Genomic DNA, 23,300 nt, shown 5'->3' on the forward strand with positions numbered 1-23,300 from the left:
GCCATCAGTGCTCTGTGATTAGTAAGGGATTGCTTAAGGTGGTATGTGAGTGGGAAGGGAAGGTTGAGAATCACTGTTCTAGACACAATTGTTACTGAAATATTTTGCTTGAGTAAAATTGTCATTAGCCCATTTCCTTTGGAGTTTAGAAATATGCACATAATGAGTCAAATTGGTATGATTAAAACAGTGGTTTACAAATCTTATTATTTCCGCTCACATACCACCATAAACAATTCCTTACCAATCACAGAACACTTAAAGCATAGGGATTGCTTCAGGTGAAATGTGAGTTTAGGGAGGCAGTTTGAAAACCACTGATCTCTACAATCCTAATTTAGGAGTTCCTACTTGCAGTAACGAAGACATCATAGAAATACATTTTTTTGACATTCTCACTCCTAATAAGAAGTTCTACCTCAGTACAATTGGCAAAAATATTTCTGGCCCTAACTTATTTTCAATTCAGGGCATATTTGAGAGATAACATTATATTTGATCTATCATATTTGTCCCTCAATTATCCAAACAACATTAATTGTCCCCTCTCATAGCAATCTTCCACATTAACAATTCCTTTATGATACCATGTATTTAAGAATTGATCATCTCTTGAAAAGACCAAAAGACAATTAATCAATGGCATTTTAGGAGATAAAGACCCTCCACAAATATCTTGATTCATTTTATTTCAAACATTGAGTAAATGCTTCAATAGTGGTGTATATTTATCAGCAATCAACAATTTTGATTCCCACTGGTATATAAATTCTCCTGATTTATTTTCTCCAGTTTTATTCAGTTCTATGTTAACCCATGTCAATTTTACATTTTCAAATAAAGCAACAAGGAATCGCATCTATGCTGCTTGATTATAATTCTTAAAATTAGGGAGCTGTAATCCTCCCAATTCATATTTCCACATTAACTTCTCTATAGAAACTCTTGCTATTTTACCTTTCCAAATTTCTGTATTTGTTTATTTAATTCTTGAAAACAATTTTTGAGGTCACATTTGAAAAAGATATTGTATCCTTAGAAATACATTCATCTTTATACAATTCACCCTTCCAACTTAAGTTATAGGTAAATTTATCCATTTAAAAAAATCTTCATCAGTTTTTCAGATAAATAATTCAATTTATACAAATTCTTCAAATTGTTATCCGTACGTATTCCTAAATATTTAGTATCTTCCTTTGGCCATTTAAATTGCACATCTGACACTGGGTGTAGTCACCTACTGTCAAAGGCATACTTCTACTTTTATTACAATTTATTTTATAACCCAAAACTTTCCTGTATTCTTCCAGTTGGGCATACAATCTGCGTAAAGATGACTCTGGTTCTGTCAAATATATTAAAACATCATCTGGAAATAAACTGTGTTCCTCTTGACCTATCGTAAAGCCCTTACTTTTTAAATCTGAGAAAGTGGTTCTATGCCTAAAACAAATAAAACTGGTGGCAAGGGATATCCTTGTCTACTTGATCTTGTTAAATTAAATGGCATAGATATCTGTCCATTTGTTACTACTTTAGCTTTAGGACTATTATAATGCTTTAACCCAATTTTAAAAATGTAATCCAAATCCAAATTTTCTAATACCTGAAACAAAAAGTCCCATTCTAATCTATCAAATGACTTTTCTGCATTTAAAACCACTGCAACACTCAAGTCACTTTTTTTCACTGGTTGAATTATTCTAAGCAATCTAGCTACATTTTTTCAAAGATGGTCCTTTTTTAAACAAAAAAACCCTGTCTGATCCATATTAATTAATTTAGGTAATAAATTATTCATTCTATTTGCTGCCATTTTATAATCTACATTTAATAATTGTTATGGAGTCCAGAGGACCCCAAAAACCAGCAGCAATAGATATCCACTACAACACAGGGTTATTTAAACAAAAGTTGTTTTTAATTATATTTGAACAAGAAAACAGAATTAAATTTTAACTTATTACTTAACCTACCTAACTACTTAATCCCCCTTCTATGGAGAATTTAATCTCCACCTATATATCGACTTTTCTTTATCAGGCATTTATATAGTTATTAACAAAGGCAAATGATGAGATAAAATCCTCATCTTATATTCCGCTTCAAAAATCCTTGCTTGTATTTGAAACCAAAAATAAATCAATTTTAGAATAAGAATCAAACCTACTAGAGTAAAATGAATAATCTTTCTCTCTGGATGAATTCTTCTCTATATAATCAAATTCAAATCTCTCATCAGACCCAATGCAGCTTTGGCAGCTTTCATTCTTGTTGTATGAGTAGACCTATCTAAAAAAGGATCTAAACAAAATTTAAAATCTCCTCCTATTAAAATACTTTCATGTGCCTTTGCTAAATTTTAAAAAGTATCTTGAATAAATTTCTCATCATCAATATTTTGAGCATAAAATTCAAAAGTGTCCACATTTTTAAAAAAAAAATTAATAATGCATCATTACATATCTACCTGCAGGGTCTCTAATTACATTTTCATCCTTGATTTTTATTTAAATCAAAATTGCTACCCCTCTTGCTTTAAAATTAAATGAAGAAGACATCACATATCCTTTTTAATTTTAAATGTTCTTTTTTGGTTATGTGTGCTTCTTGGGGAAAAAAAAGCTACTCCCAATTTTATAAGTACATGTTAAAACTCTCTATTGTTCGATTTAACCCATTAACAAAAATGTACAAACTTCTCAACAAATGTTGCATAAAACAACACTAATTCTTTCCATTTTACAGGTTGTGACTAAAGTCACAAACACACACACAATCCTGCAGAAACCAACACCTCCCACTCCCTTGGCATATTCCATATGTAAGCTTTAATCACTTAATTCAATTAATATAAAAGGTAGAAATAAATCACCAAATTCTTCCATCCAATTTAGGAAATCAAAATGAAAGAAAAAACTAATTCATTACTTCAGGTCTGTAGTAATTAAGGGTTAAGTTGGACGAAGACTCTGAACATATTCCTTCGCTTGAGCAAGGTTTATAAAAAAATATATTCTGTTGTCCCAGAACAAAGATCTTCAAAGTAGCCAGATATTGAGGAACAAACTTGTAACCTTTTTCATATAACATCATCTTAGCAATATTAAATTCTTCCCTTCTCTTCAACAAATTCTCATTCAAATCAGGTTAAAACAAGATCCTATCCCCTTCCCATAACAATGGAGCTTGTTGTTCCTTCATTCTTTGCACAGCCAAATTCAAAACCTCTTTATCTTGATAACACAGAAACTATTAGTTTGGAACATTGTTTCTGAGTCAGAAAGGGTTTAGTTCTCAGGGCCCTATAAGCTCTCTCAATTTCAATCTTATTCTCAAAATTATCTTCTCCATATATTTTAGGAATCCAATCTTGAAAAAAAGCTGCATCTGGGCCCTCTTCCCTTGTGACAGATCCACTATTTTAATATTATTTTTTCTATTAAAATTCTCCAAAATATCCACTTTATCATTTACTGTAATTAAAACAGTAGTTGCATCTTCCACATTAGTCGCTGTCTTCAACATGTTGTACATCATCTTGCACTTTAGTAATTGTTTCTTCCATTTTCTCTAGTTTCTTCATTTTATTAACTACATCCAATATTTTATCAGTTTCTTCTTTCATCTCTTCAATTTCAGTTTTAATCTCAGATTTAACCCTTTAATCCTTCCTTCTCTTCCCCCTTCATTACTTTAAATTGTTCCATTAACATTGTAGATAAGTCCTTTTTTAAAATACAAGCTCCAAATTTAATTTCCTCTACCTTCTCCTCTTGCATCCCTTCTTCCTCATCTTCAGCTGAAGAACTTTCTCTTGAGCCTGATGCTTCCTCCTCCTGTGCAGAAGGTGAAGTCCCCAACTTTTCTCCAAAGGACTGCTGCACTCCCAGTAATGCTTTGGGTTTTGACACTCATGGATTCTCCACTGACACTATCTCTCTGCATTAGAGGTGGGTAGGCACCAACAGGAATCCCCTCCAGCAGCTCACCAGGTTGGGAGACAGAATGAAGTCCAGTGCCCTGCTTCATCGTCAAGGTAGGCCTGTTATTTTTTTCTCTTGTCATCCTATCGGGTTCTTGATATCGTTGTTATAACATTTTCTTTCTTTGAAAACATCATAGATGTAGAGTGAGGAAGTTTAGATAGACTTTTTTAAATATTTTAAGCTTAAAACAGTACTTATTTAAAACCTTTTTAACTAATTTCCTAAGGGAGTCAGGAGCCTTGATCCTACAGCATCACGTGTTATGAACAAATAGTGGAGGATGTCACATGTCCAGCCTTGATTCTCTTTAAACCCATCAAACTTATTCTGAACACAACAGTGGTAGATGAGAATAGAACTTGGGGCCATACCTTCAATATTCAGAGTAGATTTGGCACAGAAATGAAGAGAAACTGCTTATCCCAGAGAGTGGGAGGAATAAAAAGGCACTGGCAACCCATGGCAACTTTTTGCAGGCTGCAGAACCCTTGTTAAATATTCCTTTAAAATACTCATGTGAGAAGCAGAGGTACCTTCACAGAAATTGCTCGAGACAAAAATTGAGAACAAAGAACATTTATTATACAACAATGCAAAGTTGGGTGCTTCCCCTTACCCTGGGAATACACACAGATACTGGGGCTGACCCAACTTTTATACATTTCATTTCAGTACAGAGATACCTTCCCCCCAACATTCTTCTGCCTCCTGGATTGGTTTAGCATTAGGTAATTCTGCCCATGTGGATTCTAACTTCTTATCAGTTTATGTGCCTTCCTGCAAACTTGTTAGCCAGGAAGTATCATGTCTTTGTTCTTCACTCATTAATCAATCCCCAAGACTTGCTAAAGCTATCTACTTGTTATCTTGTTTTGAAGATCCTTAGTTTATTACACTTTTACAACCCTTCCTCTTGTTCCAGCATCCCTTCACCCTGATTTCACCCATAATACTTCATCTCTAATGAGCATTTGCTTGACTCCTCACATTCCAGTATCCCTTCACCTTAAGTTAACCCATAATACTTTATTCTTAATTGACACTTGCTTCCAGTATCTCTGGACTCCTAACACTCCAATATCCCTTCACCTTAAGTTAACCCATAATACTTTATTCTTAATTGACACTTGCTTCCAGTATCTCTGGACTCCTAACATTCCAATATCCCTTCACCTTAAGTTAACCCATAATACTTTATTCTTAATTGACACTGCTTCCAGTATCTCTGGACTCCTAACATTCCAATATCCCTCACACTCACCTTCCCAGCTGATTTTGTTACATGCAGTTTTTTCATGACCAACCAGCTGCTGAACACAGTTAACGATCTGCAAATCTCCCAGGTGGCTGACTCAGGAACAGGCTGGCTAGAAGACAGAGGCCTTAAAGGGGCAGGTCACCATCAAAGTCGAGGTTGGAAACAGAGTGAGAGCTGGGATCCAAACAAGACTGAAGCACAGGGGTCTGAGACCTCCCCTACCATTCATATTTCTGGTGAATGTAATTGATGACCTGAGGGCAAGAATGCTTTATCAGAGAAAGGTAAGACAAACCTCAGTTGTTTGCTGCACCAAGACCTGACGAACAGAGAACACACTGGACATCATTATCTGACCAGACAGTTTCACCATTCATAGACTGGATCAAAACTTGGATTCTGGAAAAGGGAGAGGAGGTGGTGTGTGCTTTTCCATTAATACTGGGTGGTGCTGACATTGGGGTAATGTCAACCTTCTGCTCTACTGCCTAAGAGCAAATCTCGATTAAGTGCAAACACTTCTATCTACCCTGAGAGTTCTCATCAGTAATTCTCACTGGAGTTTATATCCCTCCTGATGCTAATTACAAACAGGCACTTTCCAGAGCTTCACAATGAGTTCAGTAAAAAAGAGACTGCCTAGCCAGACACACTACAAATCTTAGTCGGCAACTTTAACCAAGCCAACCAACCATCCATCAAGAAAGACCTGCCTGACTACCATCAGCATGTAACCTGCTGTACCAGAGATCTGCACACTCAATCACTACTACACCAAGATAGGGCTACTGTTCTTTCCTGAGACTGCATTTTGACAAGTCAGATCACCTGGCTGTCCTTCTGCCTTCATACAGACAGAGCCTGAAAAGAGAGGCTCTGGAGGTCAGGACAGCTAGAAGGTGGTCACAAGAGGCTGAAAAACAGTAACCAGACTTCCTTGAGTCAGTGGATTAGACAGTGTTCAAGGACTCACCTGAGAATCTGAATGATTATACCAGGGCTGTCACAGACTTTATCAAAACAGTTGTGGATGAGTGTGTCCCCATCAAATCGTTCAGAATTTTCCTCAACCAGAAGCCCTAGATGAATAATGAAATCCGGAACCTGCTGAGAGCCAGATCATGTGCATTTAAGTCCAGAGATCCAAGTCTATATAGAAGGAGCAGGCAAAAAGCTATCTTCCAGGTGAAGAGGAGATTCTGGATGAAAATGGAAAAACAAGTGACACCTGACAGCTGTGGCAGGGCCTAAATGCCATAACCTGTTACAAAAGCAAATCATGTGAAGTAGCAGACGCCAAAGCTTCGCTCCTAAAGGAGCTCAATGCCTTCTACACCCAATTTGATGACAATAATGGCAAAGAACCACCACATCCTCTGATCCCATCCTGTCCATATAGGAGGAGGATGTGCATGCTGTCTTCAGGAGAGTGAATCCAAGGAAAGCAACCAGCCCGGATAGAGTACCTAACTGAGAATTAAATATCTGTGCTGGCCATCTTACCAATGATTTCATAGATAGCTTCAACATCTCACTCCAACAGGGTGTGATACCCAGTTGCTTCAAACAGACGTCAATCATTCTGGTGTTCAAGAAGAGTGTGGTAATCTGCCTTAATGACTATCGACCAGTAACACTTACATCAACAGTGAAGTGTTTGAAAGGCTGGTGATGAAGCAGATCAGCTCTTATTTGAGCAGTGACATGGATATGTTCCAGTTCACCTATCATAGTTACAGGTCTACGGTGGATGCTATCTCACTGGTTCTAAACAAAGCCCCTGCAACACATGGACAGCAAAGATGTATACATCAGGATGCTCTTTATTGACTACAGTTCAGCATTTAACATCATCATCTCCTCAAAAATTATCAGCAAACTCCAAGACCTGGGAACCAACACAACTCTGCGTAATTGGGTCATGGATTTCCTCAGATCCAGACCACAATCAGTGAGGTTTGGTAAGAACATCTCCTCCACAATCTCCATCAGTACAGGAGAACCTCAGGGCTGCACTTTTATCCCCCTGCTCTACTCACTTTACACCTATGACTATGTGGCTCTGTAGGACAATAACACCATCTACAAATTTGCCGACAATAACACCATCTACAAATTTGCCGACAATAACACCATCTACAAATTTGCCGACAATAACACCATCTACAAATTTGCCGACAATAACACCATCTACAAATTTGCCGACAATAACACCATCTACAAATTTGCCGACAATAACACCATCTACAAATTTGCCGACAATAACACCATCTACAAATTTGCCGACAATAACACCATCTACAAATTTGCCGACAATAACACCATCTACAAATTTGCCGACAATAACACCATCTACAAATTTGCCGACAATAACACCATCTACAAATTTGCCGACAATAACACCATCTACAAATTTGCCGACAATAACACCATCTACAAGTTTGCCGACAATAACACCATCTACAAGTTTGCCGACAATAACACCATCTACAAGTTTGCCGACAATAACACCATCTACAAGTTTGCCGACAATAACACCATCTACAAGTTTGCCGACAATAACACCATCTACAAGTTTGCCGACAATAACACCATCTACAAGTTTGCCGACAATAACACCATCTACAAGTTTGCCGACAATAACACCATCTACAAGTTTGCCGACAATAACACCATCTACAAATTTGCCGACAATAACACCATCTACAAATTTGCCGACAATAACACCATCTACAAATTTGCCGACAATAACACCATCTACAAATTTGCCGACAATAACACCATCTACAAATTTGCCGACAATACCACCATCTACAAATTTGCCGACAATACCACTGTAGTGGATTGTATAAAAGAAAGGTGAGAATCACCATACAGGAGGGAGATTGAAACCAACAACAACCTTGGACTCAATCTCACCTAAACTAAGGAGATGATTGTTGACTTCAGGAAAGGAAAGCCAGAGATGTACAATCCAGTGATCATTGGGGGAAAATCAGAGGTGGAGAGGGTGAGAAAATTTAAGTTCTTGGGAGTCACCATCTTGGAGGATCTTTCCTGGACCCAACACACGAATGGCATTGTGAAGAAAGCAAGTCAGCACCTCTAAGTCTTCAGGATTTGGCGCAGGTTTGGTATGACACCAAAAATCCTGGCAAATGTCTACAAATGTATGGTGGAAAGTGTGCTGACTGGCTGCATCACATTCTGATATGGGGACACCAATACCACTGAGCACAAAGCCCAGCAAAAGGTTGTGAACACAGCTCAGGACATCACAGCCAAAACACTCCCAACTATCAAGAAATCTACAGAAAACACTGCTGTCGGAGACATCAGCAGTCATCAAGAATCCACACCACCCAGCACATGCTCTGTTCTCGCTGCTACCATCAGGAAAGAGATATCGGTGCCACAAGACTCACACCACCAGGCTCAGGAACACCTGCTACCCCTCCACCATCAGATTCCTCAACAACAAACTCAATCAGGGACTCATTTAAGGACTCTGGCTTTTGCACTTTATTGCTCTCTGTATAGCACAGTTTGTTTACATTTGTCGTCTGTTTACAGTTTTATTTGTTTTCATTTATACACTATAGCTTTTTTTACATGACCAATAAATGGTAATTCTGCTGTGCCTGCAGGAAAAAGAATCTCAGGGTTGTATGTGATGTCATGTATATACTCTGACAAGAAATCAAATAAATCGGTAGAATTCTCTGCCCAAGGAAGCAGCAGTGACTGAATGTAGTTAAGACAAGTGGATAGATTTTTGAAGAATAGTGTCAGCCCAACTTGTCCAAAACAACCAAGTTGGCATTCTGGGCTTGTCCCATTTGTTTGCATTTGGTTCGTATTCTTCTAACCCTGCTTTTTCATATCTGTCCATTTGCCTTTTGAATTACAACATTTTGCCTGCTTCTACAGGGGAATTAAGCAGTAAAACAATGCTGGAGAAGCTCAGCAGGTCAAACAGTGTAGTTAATGTAGCAAAGATAAAGATACATAAACCAAAGTTTCAGGCTTGAGCCCTTCATCTGATAACTGGAGTCCATGGCCAGCTCAGGCATGATTTTATTTAATGGCAGGGCAGGCTCAATGAGACAGATGGCCTACTCCTGTTTCTTTCAGTCTTGTGTTATTTTATTGACTTTTTAAGATTTGCTCTTTTAAAAAAAAAAAATTAATGTAAAAAGATAATGTTATTCTGAGTAAGCTACCCAGACCAACGGAAAATGTAAAATAAACAAACCTTCATTCATGGCCCTAGTGTTACAAGCCCAGGGGATCCATAAACCCAGCAGCACCAAGACAAATGGTTATTTAACAAAAGTTACTTTTAATTCTCTTTAAACATGAAAACAGAATCACACTTTAACATATCTCTATTAACTTACTTAACCTAACTTAACCCCATTCTAATTCTAAGTGCATGTGCACGTAATGTGTATGTAAGCTCAGAAAAGTTATTTGATTCACAGTCCAATCTCACTTCTCATTCCTCCAAGTTCACTGGTTGCAGGTAATTCATATTTAACATTTATAAAGTTCACCAGGCTTTGGTGTTCAACAGGTAAATGATTACTGCTCAGGAAGGTTCTTGTTGGTTTTCAGAGAAAGATTTGTTGTTCCAGGACATCCACAACTGATGTACTTCCGTCAGCCACATCCGTGTCTTGCTGACAAAACCTGCCCCTTCAGGGTTCTCCAGATGATAACCTCTTTCTTTCAGGTCACTACAGAGTTCCTTTTTGTTTCTGTTTTTCCAAGTGAAATATGAGACAGCCAGTCCTCTCTTCTTGCATGAACCACAAGGACTTTGACCAGGTCACCTTCCAAAATGCAGCATTTTACGTGCGTGCGTGCGTGCGTGCGTGCGTGCGTGCGTGCGTGCGTGCGTGCGTGCGTGCGTGCGTGCGTGCGTGCGTGCGTGCGTGCGTGCGTGCGTGCGTGCGTGCGTGCGTGCGTGCGTGCGTGCGTGCGTGCGTGCGTGCGTGCGTGCGTGCGTGCGTGCGTGCGTGCGTGCGTGCGTGCGTGCGTGCGTGCGTGCGTGCGTGCGTGCGTGCGTGCGTGCGTGCGTGCGTGCGTGCGTTGCTCTTTTTCTGTGAGAGAAAGCCTGTTTTACACTCTCTGCTTGCAAAACCACATCATCCTCTTACAACAGCAAGCTCTCCTCCAGACAATATACAGCTCCAATAAGCTCTTTCGTCAGTTGCCTTTTGTAAGCAACAATCCATTAGTGAACTATCTTGAGCACTTTTCAAAGCTCTTGCAAAAGCTGTGAGGCCCCGATATGTCTAGCATTTGGCAGAGCTCCAGTATTTCAAATAAGATCTGTTTTAAAGTGTTTCTATGTAACCTACTCTAACAAACCTTTCCCAATTTATCTCCCAAAACCATATTTATATACCTTGTCATACTAGAATCTTTGATTCCCTGTGTTTGTTTTACCAAATGTTCAATTGGACTAAAATCTCAAAAACAGCAATAATGTGACCTTGCAAGAAAATATTAATTTAAAAAAGATATTTGATGTTCTTCTCCTCATAGAACCTGTGTTTATTTCTTAAGTGGTAAACCCCAAACCAGTAATTTAAATGTTTTATTTTCATTTATGTGAAAGGTTGTGGCTTTGGAGCTACAAGGGCTTTTTCTGGTGCCTGTCATACATCATGAGGATTGGTAGTGAAGAATTGACAATCTCTTATTCTGTATGTCATTTCACTACAATAGTAATAAGCTCACGCTGATGGAAATTATATTTATGGTGAAAGATTTGGGAACAGGTCCAAATTAAAATACAGCATTAAATGGAACTAAAAAGCCAAGAATTAAATGAAAAATATAATTTCACACATTTAAGATGTAGAATCATGGATAATAAAAAATATAGCTCAGGTATTAGTTGAACTGCAGGGATTTTCAAGGCAAAATGAAACCAGTGGTGTGAGGGAATTTATAACTGAAAACATTTGGTGGAACAGCATGCAAGAAATATATTTACCTGTCATAAGAGAGTTTGTGTAATCTCTTGTCCAGTCAATTCAGAGTGTTGGAATGATTAAACCCTACAGGGATCTAATGTGTATAACAAAGATGGGATGAGTAAAATTAGTTACAAATGTGAAGGTAAAGCATTCCAGTAAAACTGTCTAAAGTTTTAATTTCAGAAGTAAATTTTTTACTTTATTCAATCAGAAGGAAATATTTACAAAAGATTTGTGGGTTATTTTGTCAATTTAACTCCTAAAAACTGTATAATAATTTCAGCTTTCAGAATAATGTAATAACTAAAACTTCCATAAATTAAAGAACTTCATGGGTTAGATAGAGGGAGAAAAATTCTCCTGGTTAATGAATAATGTACTACAGTTTTAGATTTAAGTAGTAGGCTATTTATGATTGAGATTGGGGAAAATATTTCCACAGTGGCAAATTTTAGAATTCAGTACCCAACAAGCTATTGATTCTCAATTATTTATGGTTACTACGGAGATAACAAAGGAAAATGGCATTGAGGTAGAAGATCACCCATGAACAGTGGAGCAGACTCAAAGGAGTGGAGTGCGGATTCCTATTTCTTAAACTCTGATTTACAAAAAGCAAGAAAAATGAAGTTGCTGGATAATTGAAATAACTGTCTTGTTATCTTTTAAACATGCAGAGGCAGAGGGAGACACTCAGGAGATTGTAGTAGATGGTAAACCAGGAAAAAAAAATGACAGGCAGATGATTAGCAGGTGCCAAAGTGGAAAGAGAAGGTATCAGATGGAAATGTGCTGAGCCATATAGAGTAGAGGGGGAAAAATAGTGGAGACAAAGGGTGCCAGTATTGGAATCAGATGAGTACAAAGGTGACAATAGTCCTATAATGAGCGCTGTAAGGGAAGATTTGAAAAACAGATGTGACTAGATGGACACAAATAAGAGTAAAAGAAAAGAGGAAGGTTTCTGTTGGGGAACTATGGGTGGAAGAGGAAGAAATAGAAGGAAAAAGATGGATGGGGGTAAGAACAAAAAGAGTCCAGAAGCAGAAAGCAGGCATGTGTTACCTGAAATTGGAAAATTCTTTATTCGTACTGTAGGCTGCCCAGGCAGAATATGAGGTGTTGTACCTTGGGCTTGTGGTGGGACTCAGTGTGGCAGTGGAGAAGGCCAAAAGTAAACTCTGGAAAGGGAAGTTGAGATGCTATGCAGCCACAAGCCTGGGATAGTCATCCCTATCAGAGCAGATATTCTGTGAAATAGTTCCCAACAGTGCATTTGGCCTACTCTATATCTGAAATTCTCACACACTACTTTCAGTTCATCTGGACCCATCTGTCCTTCAATTTCCCCAACAGTTCTCATTGCACCACTATTCTGCTCTTATCAGATATCAGCATAAGCAGATGTCATCACGCTGCTCCACTCTCTTGACTTGTCATCCTCCACCTGACTCCTTTTTTCCTGCCTCTCTCTCCCTTCTGTCATCTGCCACTCAACTGCCTCTGTCCATCATACTTCACCCAACCCTGGTTTGTGGATCCCCCACTGGCCCCTGCACACCTTCCTACTTTATACTGGCTATCTCCCCTTTGCACTCTTGGTGTTGATGAAGGATTCTGGCCCAAAACATTGATCATTCTTTGTTTCCACCGATGCTCCTCACCTAATGAGTTTCCCCAACTAATTGTTTGCTGTTGTATGTTTCCAAACCAAAATGAGTTTGCCCCATGAACCATCTTACATGTGTCCTTGGGTTTACCTGAAGCACAGCACATGCAAGTGCTGTGGATTTTGTTATGTCAGGAATGTTTTTTTTCCTTCCAAGTTGGCTGAATATTTCTTCATTTTCTGCACTCAATTAGGAAATTTCAGTGTAATCCAGTTACTTTTTACATTGCAATAAGTGCAGGATTGAAACCTTGGTTTCATCCACCTACCCTAATCATTCCATCACACTTGCATCATCCTGGGAATTGAGCAATAGGCCTTTGAATTAAGCCCATGAGATAGAAATGTCAGGTCCTGGTTTTCACTTACTGTTTTAATGGAAAACTGTAAGCTCAGAGACTCAGTTGAGTTTGAAGGCAGAATCTGAACAACTAATTGATCCTGGCAGATAAATACGCTGGTGAAGAAAATGAGAACAAGTAGACAGTCCTTTCAATGTTAACTGTGAACAATAATTTAGAAAAGCAACTGGCATGGAAATATTTGTTGTGAAAATTGATTGCTATGGACAAGTATACATGTGCTGTAATTGTTATTTACTGTCTATAGATTATAGGGCAACACAGTTGGCATTTGGTGGGCACAGTTAACATAATGCTATTACAGCACCTGCGACCTGGGTTCAAATCCAGCTCTGTAAGGAGTTTTTATGTTCTTCCTGTGTCTGCAAGGATTTCCTCTGGGTGCTCTGACTTCCTCGCACTCTTCAAACATACAGGGGTTGTTGGTGGCACTGGTTCTTGGGCTGGAAGGGCCTGTTACCATGCTATATGTCTAAATTTTAAAAATTATATTTGGCAGGTTTGTTACAAATCTGATTGACCATTGAAATAAATTTTAATTACTTACTATTGGCTGCTTGACAGTATTGGCTGGCTGTTCTGGTGTTTGTCTAGTTTATTGCAATGAACAAGTTGATTAGAGGGCTTAAGGTGAAAAATCCAATGGAAAGTGACCGCAATACAATAGAATTCACTCTGCAATTTGAAAGGAAGAAACTGAAATTGGATGTGTTGATATTAATTCCCATTGAGTAAAGGTAACGACAGAGACATAAGGGAGGAGCTGGCCAAAGTTGATTAGAAGTGAACCTGAGAGAGAGCACCAATGGCAGGAGTTTCTGGGAATAATTCAAAAGTAACAGGATCATTCCATCCCAAAGAAGAAGAATCTTTCTAAAGGGAGAGTGAGGCAACTATGGCTGACAAAGGAAGTCAAAGACAGCATAAAAGCAAAAGAGAGGGCATAAGGTGTTGCAAAGATTAGCAGGAAGCCAAAGCATTGGGTAGCTTTTAAAACCAAATAGAAGACAAAAAGCAAGAAGGGAGTAAAGATGAAATATGAAAGTAAGCTAGCCAATAACAAAAGAAAACACAAGTTTTTCAGATATGTAAAGAGAAGTGCTAGAGAAGTGGTAATAGGGAACACAAAATAGTGGATGAAATTAATAGGTATTTTGCTTCAGTCCTCACTGTGGAAGACAATTCAAGAGAAGTGAAATTCAACAGTCAGGGCTGAAATTAATGTAGCCACCACTAGAAGATGCTTGGGAGGCTGAAGGTGCAGAAGTCACCTGGACAGGACGGACTACACCCCAAAGTTCTGAAAGAGGTAGCTGAAGAAATTGTGAACACATTAGTAGTGGTCTTTCACATTAAAAAATGAATACAGGAATACATATTTAATGAAACCTTTCAGTTTTTGTCTAATTGTAGATGGCTTCTGGAATCTTGTGGACCCATCACTGGGAATTGCTGGGAACAGCTCAGAGGCCATTTGTAGTGAAGTGCATAGATTGCAAGGAATCATACATACAAGTTAATTGTTAAAACTAGCAACATAATCTCAAGTTTAGGGAATAAATTGCTGAAAGAATGGATTCAGCAAACAGATGTAAGAAAGTCAGCAGAAGTATTAAGAGGGTTGGTTTCATTGTTAACTTTATAGGTTTCATTGTTAATTAGTGAGTGAACCCAATTTATATGCATCCAGCTGTGTATAACATGCGATGAAGTTTTGACTTTTGGGGGCACATTAGTATGAGACAGTGGGAAGAGGATAAATACACATATAGTACCAGTGATCAGGAAGTTGCCTCCAATACTATAATTTCTGTATTTAATCCTGCATGCTTCTGAACAGCCTACAGACATTTTCGATGTATTAATAGTTCATCTGCTTAATGACCTTCCTGCTATCACATGGTCAGAAATGGGGAACTTCAGTCATTGCACAAGACCTAGTTCCATTCACATCAGCTCAGCAAATAAAACCATCTTTATGATCAACAAGCGGTGCATCACAGAATTATAATTTTGTACAGTGAGTCCAACCACCTTTCACTGTAACAAAGATTTTAAATACTTTGTTGTGGATAACTGAGGTGTTGAATGGCCAAGAATTTATCTCATGTATCCTGTTCAGGATGTTTTTCCAGAGCGATCTTGCTTTCAGTCCACTCGCCTGATTATTGCACTTCATATGCAATGAAAGTGTCAACTGTTTCCATGAAAATATCACAAAGTATTGAATGCTTGTACTTTGGAGACACAACACCAATCTGTTGAGAAGCAAGGAGAGTGCACTTGGGAAATCAGGTGAATGTGGCTGCTTCAGAAGTGCACAGTGATTCAGTGGCCCAGGGGATGCTGCATCTGTGAACAGACTGGACAGACCTTTCCTCTCCCTTGTGGACTGTCCACTGCCGTTCCTGTCGCCACAATTTTCTGTGCTCACTTTTGATAAGAGACACAGCAGGTGAAAATATAAAGATCTTTTTTCCTCGTCTTTTATCATGGTGATGCCAGTCAAACTGTGATGGTGCAGCCTTATGCACAGAACAAGCATTTTCACTTGAAAGCTCCAATATTTCATATGATGCAAATGGCTGAGGTCAGACCTTGGGAAAGCAGCCAACATATTAACAGACCCATTCCACACAGTCACATTTTCTTCTCTCCCCTGTTATATTCAAAAATAGGTTTGATGGGTTCAAAGAGAACCAAGGCTAGACACGTTATCAACAAAAGAGTAGTTTTTATTTATGCATAGGTGTAATGATATAGTTGTATGTACTACAGGCACAGGCTGGCCCACCTTCCTGATGACATTCTCTCCTAGACTCCTCCCCTGTGACCCAGGCCATAAAGGTAGAGTCTCCTCTTCCTCCCCTCATTTCCCTAGCTTGAACCTGGGCCAGCAGTCTCGTGTGTAATTAAAGCTTATCGTTCCCCTCAGTCTTTGTCTCTGTGATTATTGGGGCAACTGGTAGTGCCCAACAATTTATTACACACTATCTTTGAAGGTCTCCGGTAATGGAGAAGTTGCTGTGACCCGATCAGCTAGAGGTAGATCTCCAAGTCCCGGGTGCATCAGAACTCTGAACAGTGGGTGAACTGTTTCAATAATTTTCTCGAGGCCACCACTGGAGTAGTCGATTCGGACAATAAGAGGTTGAAGGTCCTACAGGTAAGAGTCGGCCAGAGGGCTTTCCAGGCCATCCAAAGCAGCGCAATCTACACCGAGGCGATGGCTGAACTACAGGAGCTACGCAAGCCAAAGTTGAACGAAGTCTACTCCCATTACGTGCTTGCATCCAGAAAACAGCCTGGTGAGTCAGCTGAAGAGCTCATTTGATCCCTGGTCACACTGGGAAAAGACTGTTTGGGGAACCCCGTGGCCACGATATTGTTGAACCAGTGCATGGAAGACCTGGTCCGAGATGCCTGCGTGTCGGGATTGAGGTCAGATTATATCTGAGTAACTCCCACTAAAATGAGCGATCTGACTGATTAGAACATTAGATTTGGCCCAGCGCCACGAGGAGTCGATAGTGGGCAGAAGTGGGCCTACCACGTATGTGCCGCCATGAGAGCCGCCATCCTGGGACTCAGCATTGGGAGTTACCAACCCAACTGTGGCAGCAACTTCTGCAGTCAGGCTAGGCACTTGAGATACCTCTGCCCCGCGAAAGAAGTCACATGCTCGGGCTGTGGGAAGAAGGGCCATTATCAGAAGGTCTGTAGGTTCAGAACCCTGTCCAGGAGCAGCACGGTGTGTGTGCCCGAGGAACTTCCAGTACTGACCACATGCATGGTAAGGGGGCGCCATCTTACCCGCTACCGCTCCCATCCTCTACACTGCAGCCTACCACTTTGATGACACCACTTCCGCCTTCTTCCCCGACGAGGGCAGCATGGTCAACATGAAGGTCACCATCTTGGGCATCAGGGACGATAATGAGGAGTTACCTGTCCCAGCGTTGGTCATCCTGAACCAAGCCAACCCTCACCCAACCATGATCCAGATAGAGGTGAATGGGCACAAGACAAACTCCCTTTTTGACAGCGGCAGCACAGAAAGCTTTATCCACCCCAACGTGGTCCGCAGGCTTTCCCTTCCCATCAGGCCGATGACCGGATTGGTATCGATGGTGGCGAAGGACCAACAAACTTGTATCTGGGGGTACTGTGTAGCGTCTCTAACAGTGGGGGGGGGGAAATGTTACAATGATTTCGTATTGTTGATCATGCTCCAGATCTGTGCACCGATCCTCCTGGGCCTCGAATTCCAAAGTCAGTTCAGGAGTGTGACGATGGTGTTCAGGGGCTCCCAACCACCGCTTACCGTTCACAACCACCAGCTCTTGAACCCCATTCCCCAACCAAGCACCCAGTCTCCAGCACCATCCTGCAGTCTCACCACCCTGCGGGTGGCCCCTCCATCATTATTTGCGAACCTCACCCTGAACTGTAAACCGATCACCACCAAGAGTATGCACTATAGCACTGAGGATATGTAGTTCATCTGAGCTGAGGTTCAGTGACTTCTGGCGGAGAGGATCATAGCCCATAGCTCCAGCCCCTGGAGAGCGCAGGTCCCCATAGTCAGAGGGGCGGGAAAGCCCTGGATGATAATTGACTATTATCAAACCATCAACCGCTTCACCCAGTTGGACGCATACCCGCTACCCCGGATAGCTGACTTGGTCAATAAGGTCACGCAGTATAGAGTTTTTTTCGACCATTGACCTCAAGTCAGCTTACCACCAACTCCCCCTCTGCCCCAGCGACTGAATCTACACGGAATTAGAGGCCAACAGCAAACTATTCTACTTCCTGAGAGTGCTTTTGGTGTGACTAACGGTGTCTGTTTTTCAGAGAGTGATGGATCGGATGGTGGAGGAGCACAAGCTGATGGCAATGTTCCCATATCTCGACAATGACACCATCTGTGCCACGACCAGCAGAACAACGACACTAACCTCTCGCCAAGTTCTTACGTACAGCCAAGTCCCTCAACTTGACGTACAACAAGGACAAGTGCGTGTTTAATACAGATCACCTGGCCCTCCTTGGATGTGTCATGACACATGGTGTCATTGCCCCGGATCCTGACCGCATGTGACCCCTCATGGAGCTCCCAGTCCCAAACACCCTGAAGGCGCTGAAGAGGTGCCTGGTTATTTTCCTACTATGCACAGTGGGTGCCCAATTACGCCGATAAAGCCCATCCCCTGATTGCATCCACAACCTTCCCATTATTGGCGGAACTCCAGGCTGCTTTTCACCAGATCCGAGGATACATTGCAAAGGCCACGATGCATGCCGTGGATGAATCCATCCCCTTCCAGATGGGGAGCGATGCCTCTGACTGCATTTGTCACCACACTTAACCAGGCAGGCAGGTAGCATTTTTTTCTCCTGCACCCTGCATGGTCCTGAAGTACGGCACTCCTCCCTCGAGAAGGAGGCACAAGCGATCGTTGAGGCAGTGTGCCACCGACGACATTACCTAGCCGTTAAAAGGTTTACCCTGCTGACAGACCAGAGGGCACTGGCCTTCGTGTTCAATGCAAAACAGCGGGGTAAAGTTAAAAATGACAAGATTCTTAGGTGGAGGATCAAGCTATCCATCTATAATTACTATATCTTGTATCGGCCAGGTAAACTCAATGATCCCCCAGATGCCTTAACCCGGGGGACGTGTACCAGCATGCATCTTGATCGTCTCCAGGCCCTTCATGACAATTTGTGCCACCATGGAGTTATGAGGCTGTACCACTTCGTCCAGACTCAGAACCTCCTGTACTCTGTAGAGGACATCCAGTCCACAACCAGACGCTGCCAGATCTGTGCCGAATGTAAGCTGCAGTTCTACTGGACAGAAAAGGCATACGTCATTAAGGCCGCATGCTCCTTTGAACGACTCAGTGTCAATTTCAAGGGCCCCCTCCCAACCTCAAATAGGAATGCCTACTTCCTGATGGTGGTGGATGAATTCTCCAGGTTCCCCTTTGCTATTCCCTGTCTGGATATGACCTCGACAACGGTTATCAAGGTGCTGCGCAGCATCTTCACCCTGTTCGGATACCCTGACTATATTCATAGTGACCAGGGGTCCTCATTCATGAGTGAGGAACTGCGACCAGCGGGACCACCAGCTATAACCCTAAAGGTAATGGCCAGGTGGAAGGGAAACGCCACCATCTGGAAGGTAGTGCTCCTGACGCTCAGGTCAAGAAACATGCCAGTGTCCCGCTGGCAGGGTGTGTTGCCCAAGGCACTCCATGCCATCCGATCATCGCTATGCACCACTACTAACACCATGCCGCATGAACGCCTCTTTGCTTTCCCTAGGCGAATGGTTCATTCATCCCTCCTTGATTGGCAAGCCCAGGGCCGGTCCTGCTACGGAAGCACGTCAGGGGCCATAAGACTTGTGGAAGCAGTGTACCTTTGCTTACCTTTGCTTCCCCATGGGGAGTTATGTTCAAAAGACTGGTCCCTGGCTCGTTTAATTTGTTCACCAACTCTTGTGTTTCAAGTGAGTGATATTCCCCAACTGACCTAGAATGTAAGTATAGCACTTCTTACTGACAACTGCACCAGTACCAGCTCCATCTGCAAGCAGGTAATCCAAGGCCATCCTGACTCCGCCTTATGACGAAGCACCAAAGCCATCTCATTGTCCAGCATCTCCACCATGGTGGGCATTCATCTGGGTGTTCCTTCAGATTTACAAGGCATCCCAGATAGGAACCACCAAACTATCTCATGGGTAACCAGGGGTTGGCATGTCAGCCGCACATCCAGGACATACCATTAGCCTGCAGGGAGCACCTACCTTCGCTGAGCTGTTAGTTGCTGACCCTCTCGCCTGGATACTGTTCTTGCTCTCATTCCCACCAATTGCTCAGTGCAGCACTGGTTGTACAGTCCCAAACAGTCCCAATACCTGCTCACCACTTAGAGACTCACTCTGAGAGTCTGGACTGTGTATCGGCCAGATTGTGCACAGGGAAAAACCTGAGCCCCCATTTGGAAGCTGGAGATGTGCTGTTACTGGTCTGGTTTGTGATCATTACCTTCCAACACAGGAACATCAAAGCCCACAAAGCTGGATAGTTTCCTTCCCACGGTCTCGGTTTTGAGGGTCAGCAGGAATCCGGGTTTGTGGCCGTCCTTCAGTAGAATTCAAATTGTTGGCTCTGTCAGCGTACTCATCAGCCACGTGTCCAACCATCGATCAGGGAAACCATCACTGCTTCCAGCACCCACAGATAAATCATCCTGTGAATGAAGGAAACTCACTCACTTTAGGTTAATCTGTGTGTGTAGACAAATTAATACCCATTCCCCCGATAACGCCACCCATTGAATAACTCCCAGTCCATGTGCTACAAACCTCCCCCACCCCCCTTCATAGTGCCCCACTCCTGGCCAGGAGACTCAACACTCCACTTGACCACAGGCCACTCCACCTGACCACCTCTCAATAAGGGTGCACACACTTTCACAGAATCCTCCCGCTTCTCAGTGCCCTTTCTCCAGCCAGGATAGTCAATGTTTCACCTGGCCACCTCTCACTAAGGGTGCATTGCAAAAGCATTGCAACCACACAGGTCTATTAGAAACGCTTTGAACCCTGCTCACAGCACCATATGTTATGTTCAAGAATAGGTTTATTGGGTTCAAAAGGTGGTCCTTATTTATGTACAGAGGAATACAAAAGTTCACAAACTCACAGAGACTAACCCAGAACAATAAATAAATAATACCTAGAATAATACAAGCACATTGGGTGCAAATAAATCACAGTTAAACATTCTGAGCTCCTGATTGGAATACAAAGGTTAAACACACAATGCCCATCCACCCACAGGCACAACGCACTAATGAACAGTAAATTAATTACAACTAACAAGTATGCCAAATGAACCTGGTTTCCAGCATCAACCATGGCTCAGGATCCAGGACAGGCCCATTGCAATTGGCCCTCCAATGCCTGCCTGTGCTTGACAGCCTAAACTTCAGTGATGGTCTTGAGGACTAAACATGCTCTATGCATGGGTTTTGAATGCAGGGCCCTTTCATGTGATCTGCTTGGACCAGTCACGTGTCAGAAATACTTGAATTTGAAAAAACACACTACCAGATTTAAGGATAGTGTGTGTCGCAGTCACATACTTAGCTGTGTCGGGAGCAGTGCCGGTCACTGCGGATGAAGTTCCGGAGCAACAAGTGGGAGTAGTAGCACGCATGCGCAGGTCAGTTCAGAGGGCAGAATTCACACAGATGATTCTCAGACACAGGAGGAAATTGAGAACGTCGAGATCACCTGTGTGGCATAGAGCCAATGAGAAGGTAAGGGGGCTTCAGCTGGGTGGTGTTTGGTGGATTGAAGAGTTCTTTGTTGTGACTGAGAGGAATAAAGATAGACAATTCCATTTTGTGCTGATGAATGAGTGAGTGTATTCTTTTGATTATGTGTTTATCAGGTAAATTATAACTTCTACTTGTCTTCCCACTATTATCAGTGTTTGAGTGGATCTCTTATGACTAAAATAATGCTGCCGTTTAACTTTTTTTCTCTAACACTTTACTTTGTTTGATTTTTCACTGTTGTACTCAAAGATAGTTTGAGTTACCTGGATAGCATGCAGAACACACTTTATTTTGATACACAGGACAATGAACAATTCCTTTCAGATGGTGGAAAGAGACCCAAATATTACTGTTTGAATCCTTCTTGTTTACCAGGTACATAGACTCAGGCTCGGGAGCAGATGTCAATAAATTGTTGGCTGTTAATTTTGGAGCAAATACGGAAAGCACACTTACCAATGGGTTGGTAATTAAAGAAACAGAAATTACAGAATACAGATCACCTACTGGGCAGGGAAAACAATGCATTTCTATTTTTGAATGAAATTAGAAACAGGGTCATATTGACTCAGTGATGGTGTTTTGAGAGGATGGTGTTGAAGCATATCAGTTGCTGTCTGAGCAGTGAAATGGATCCATTCCAATTTACCTATCATAGCAGTAGGTCTATAGCAGATACCATCTCACAGGCTCTACTCAAAACCCGGGAACAGCTGGACAAGAAAGATGCATACAATCAAGATGTTTTATATTGACTACAATTCAGCATTTGACACCATCATCCCATCAAAACTCATCAGCAAACTCCAAGTCCTGAGCCTCAATACCCCATTGTGTAATTAAATCCTGGATTGCCTCACCACCAGACCTCAATCAGTAGGGACTGACAAGACCATCCCCTCCACAATCTCCATCAGTTCCGGAGCTCACAGAACTACGTTCATAACCCTCTGATCTACTCACTTTACACCTACAACTACATAGCTCAGAACAACACCATTTACAAATTTACTGATGATATAGAGAAGTGAGCTGCATAAAAAGGAGCAATGAGTCAGCATCCAGGATGGAGGTTGAAAACTTGGCTGAATGATGTACTAAAAATAGTGCATTCAATGTGACCAAGATCAAGGAACTAATTGTAGACTTTTGGAAGAGAAAGCCAGCACTGTATGATCCAGTGATCATTGAGGGAATCAGAGATGGAGAGAGTGAGCAAATTTAAATTCCTGGGAGTCACTATCTAGGAGGACCTTTCTGGACCCAACATACTAATGTCATCCTGAAGGAAGCACGTCAGTGCCAAGGTTCCCTCTAATTTTTAGCAGTCAGTGTGCGCAAAAATCTTATATTGTGCAAATTTTTTTCCTGTGACAAAAGTGTGTGCATACTAAATGAATGCTTGTCCAAATGTGAATTTGAAATTATTTCAAGATAATTTTGGCACAGCCTATCTCTCAAGATTAATAAAAGTGTATTGCATGTTTAATATAATACAAGTATGATTACATTCCACGAAGTAACATATTTAGTTAAGATTTTATTCTATACTTTGAACTACTTTGTTCAGTTTGTTGTTCCATTAAATAATGTGGTATTTGTAATAATGACTAACTAGTTAACAGAAACAGTTAAGAGATTATTTTCAATAAGTATTATTATTAA

At 41.3% G+C, this 23,300-nt stretch overlaps 1 protein-coding gene and 1 long non-coding RNA gene across 6 annotated transcripts in view; both read right to left on the reverse strand.

The window, feature by feature from the left end:
• LOC138753290 (zinc finger matrin-type protein 3-like) overlaps positions 1-11,336 on the reverse strand; it is a 495,498-nt gene extending 484,162 nt beyond the window's left edge. Inside the window, exon 1 of the mRNA XM_069916120.1 lies at positions 11,258-11,336. The gene's annotated coding sequence lies outside the window, so the exon portion shown is untranslated. The remainder of the gene's footprint in view (positions 1-11,257) is intronic.
• A 7,528-nt stretch (positions 11,337-18,864) lies between these two features.
• LOC138751549 (uncharacterized) overlaps positions 18,865-23,300 on the reverse strand; it is a 155,769-nt gene continuing 151,333 nt past the window's right edge. For 4 of the 5 annotated variants that reach the window (XR_011350041.1, XR_011350042.1, XR_011350039.1 and 1 more), the window contains 2 exons: positions 20,336-20,540; positions 18,865-19,124 (listed from right to left, as the gene is read on the reverse strand). This is a non-coding gene — a long non-coding RNA (uncharacterized lncRNA). Of the gene's footprint in view, positions 19,125-19,714; positions 19,818-20,335; positions 20,541-23,300 lie in introns of all 5 variants that reach the window. The other variant, XR_011350043.1, reaches the window with a different exon arrangement.

This window comes from Narcine bancroftii, chromosome 1 (assembly GCF_036971445.1).
Source record: "Narcine bancroftii isolate sNarBan1 chromosome 1, sNarBan1.hap1, whole genome shotgun sequence".
In the NCBI taxonomy this organism is placed as follows: domain Eukaryota; kingdom Metazoa; phylum Chordata; class Chondrichthyes; order Torpediniformes; family Narcinidae; genus Narcine; species Narcine bancroftii.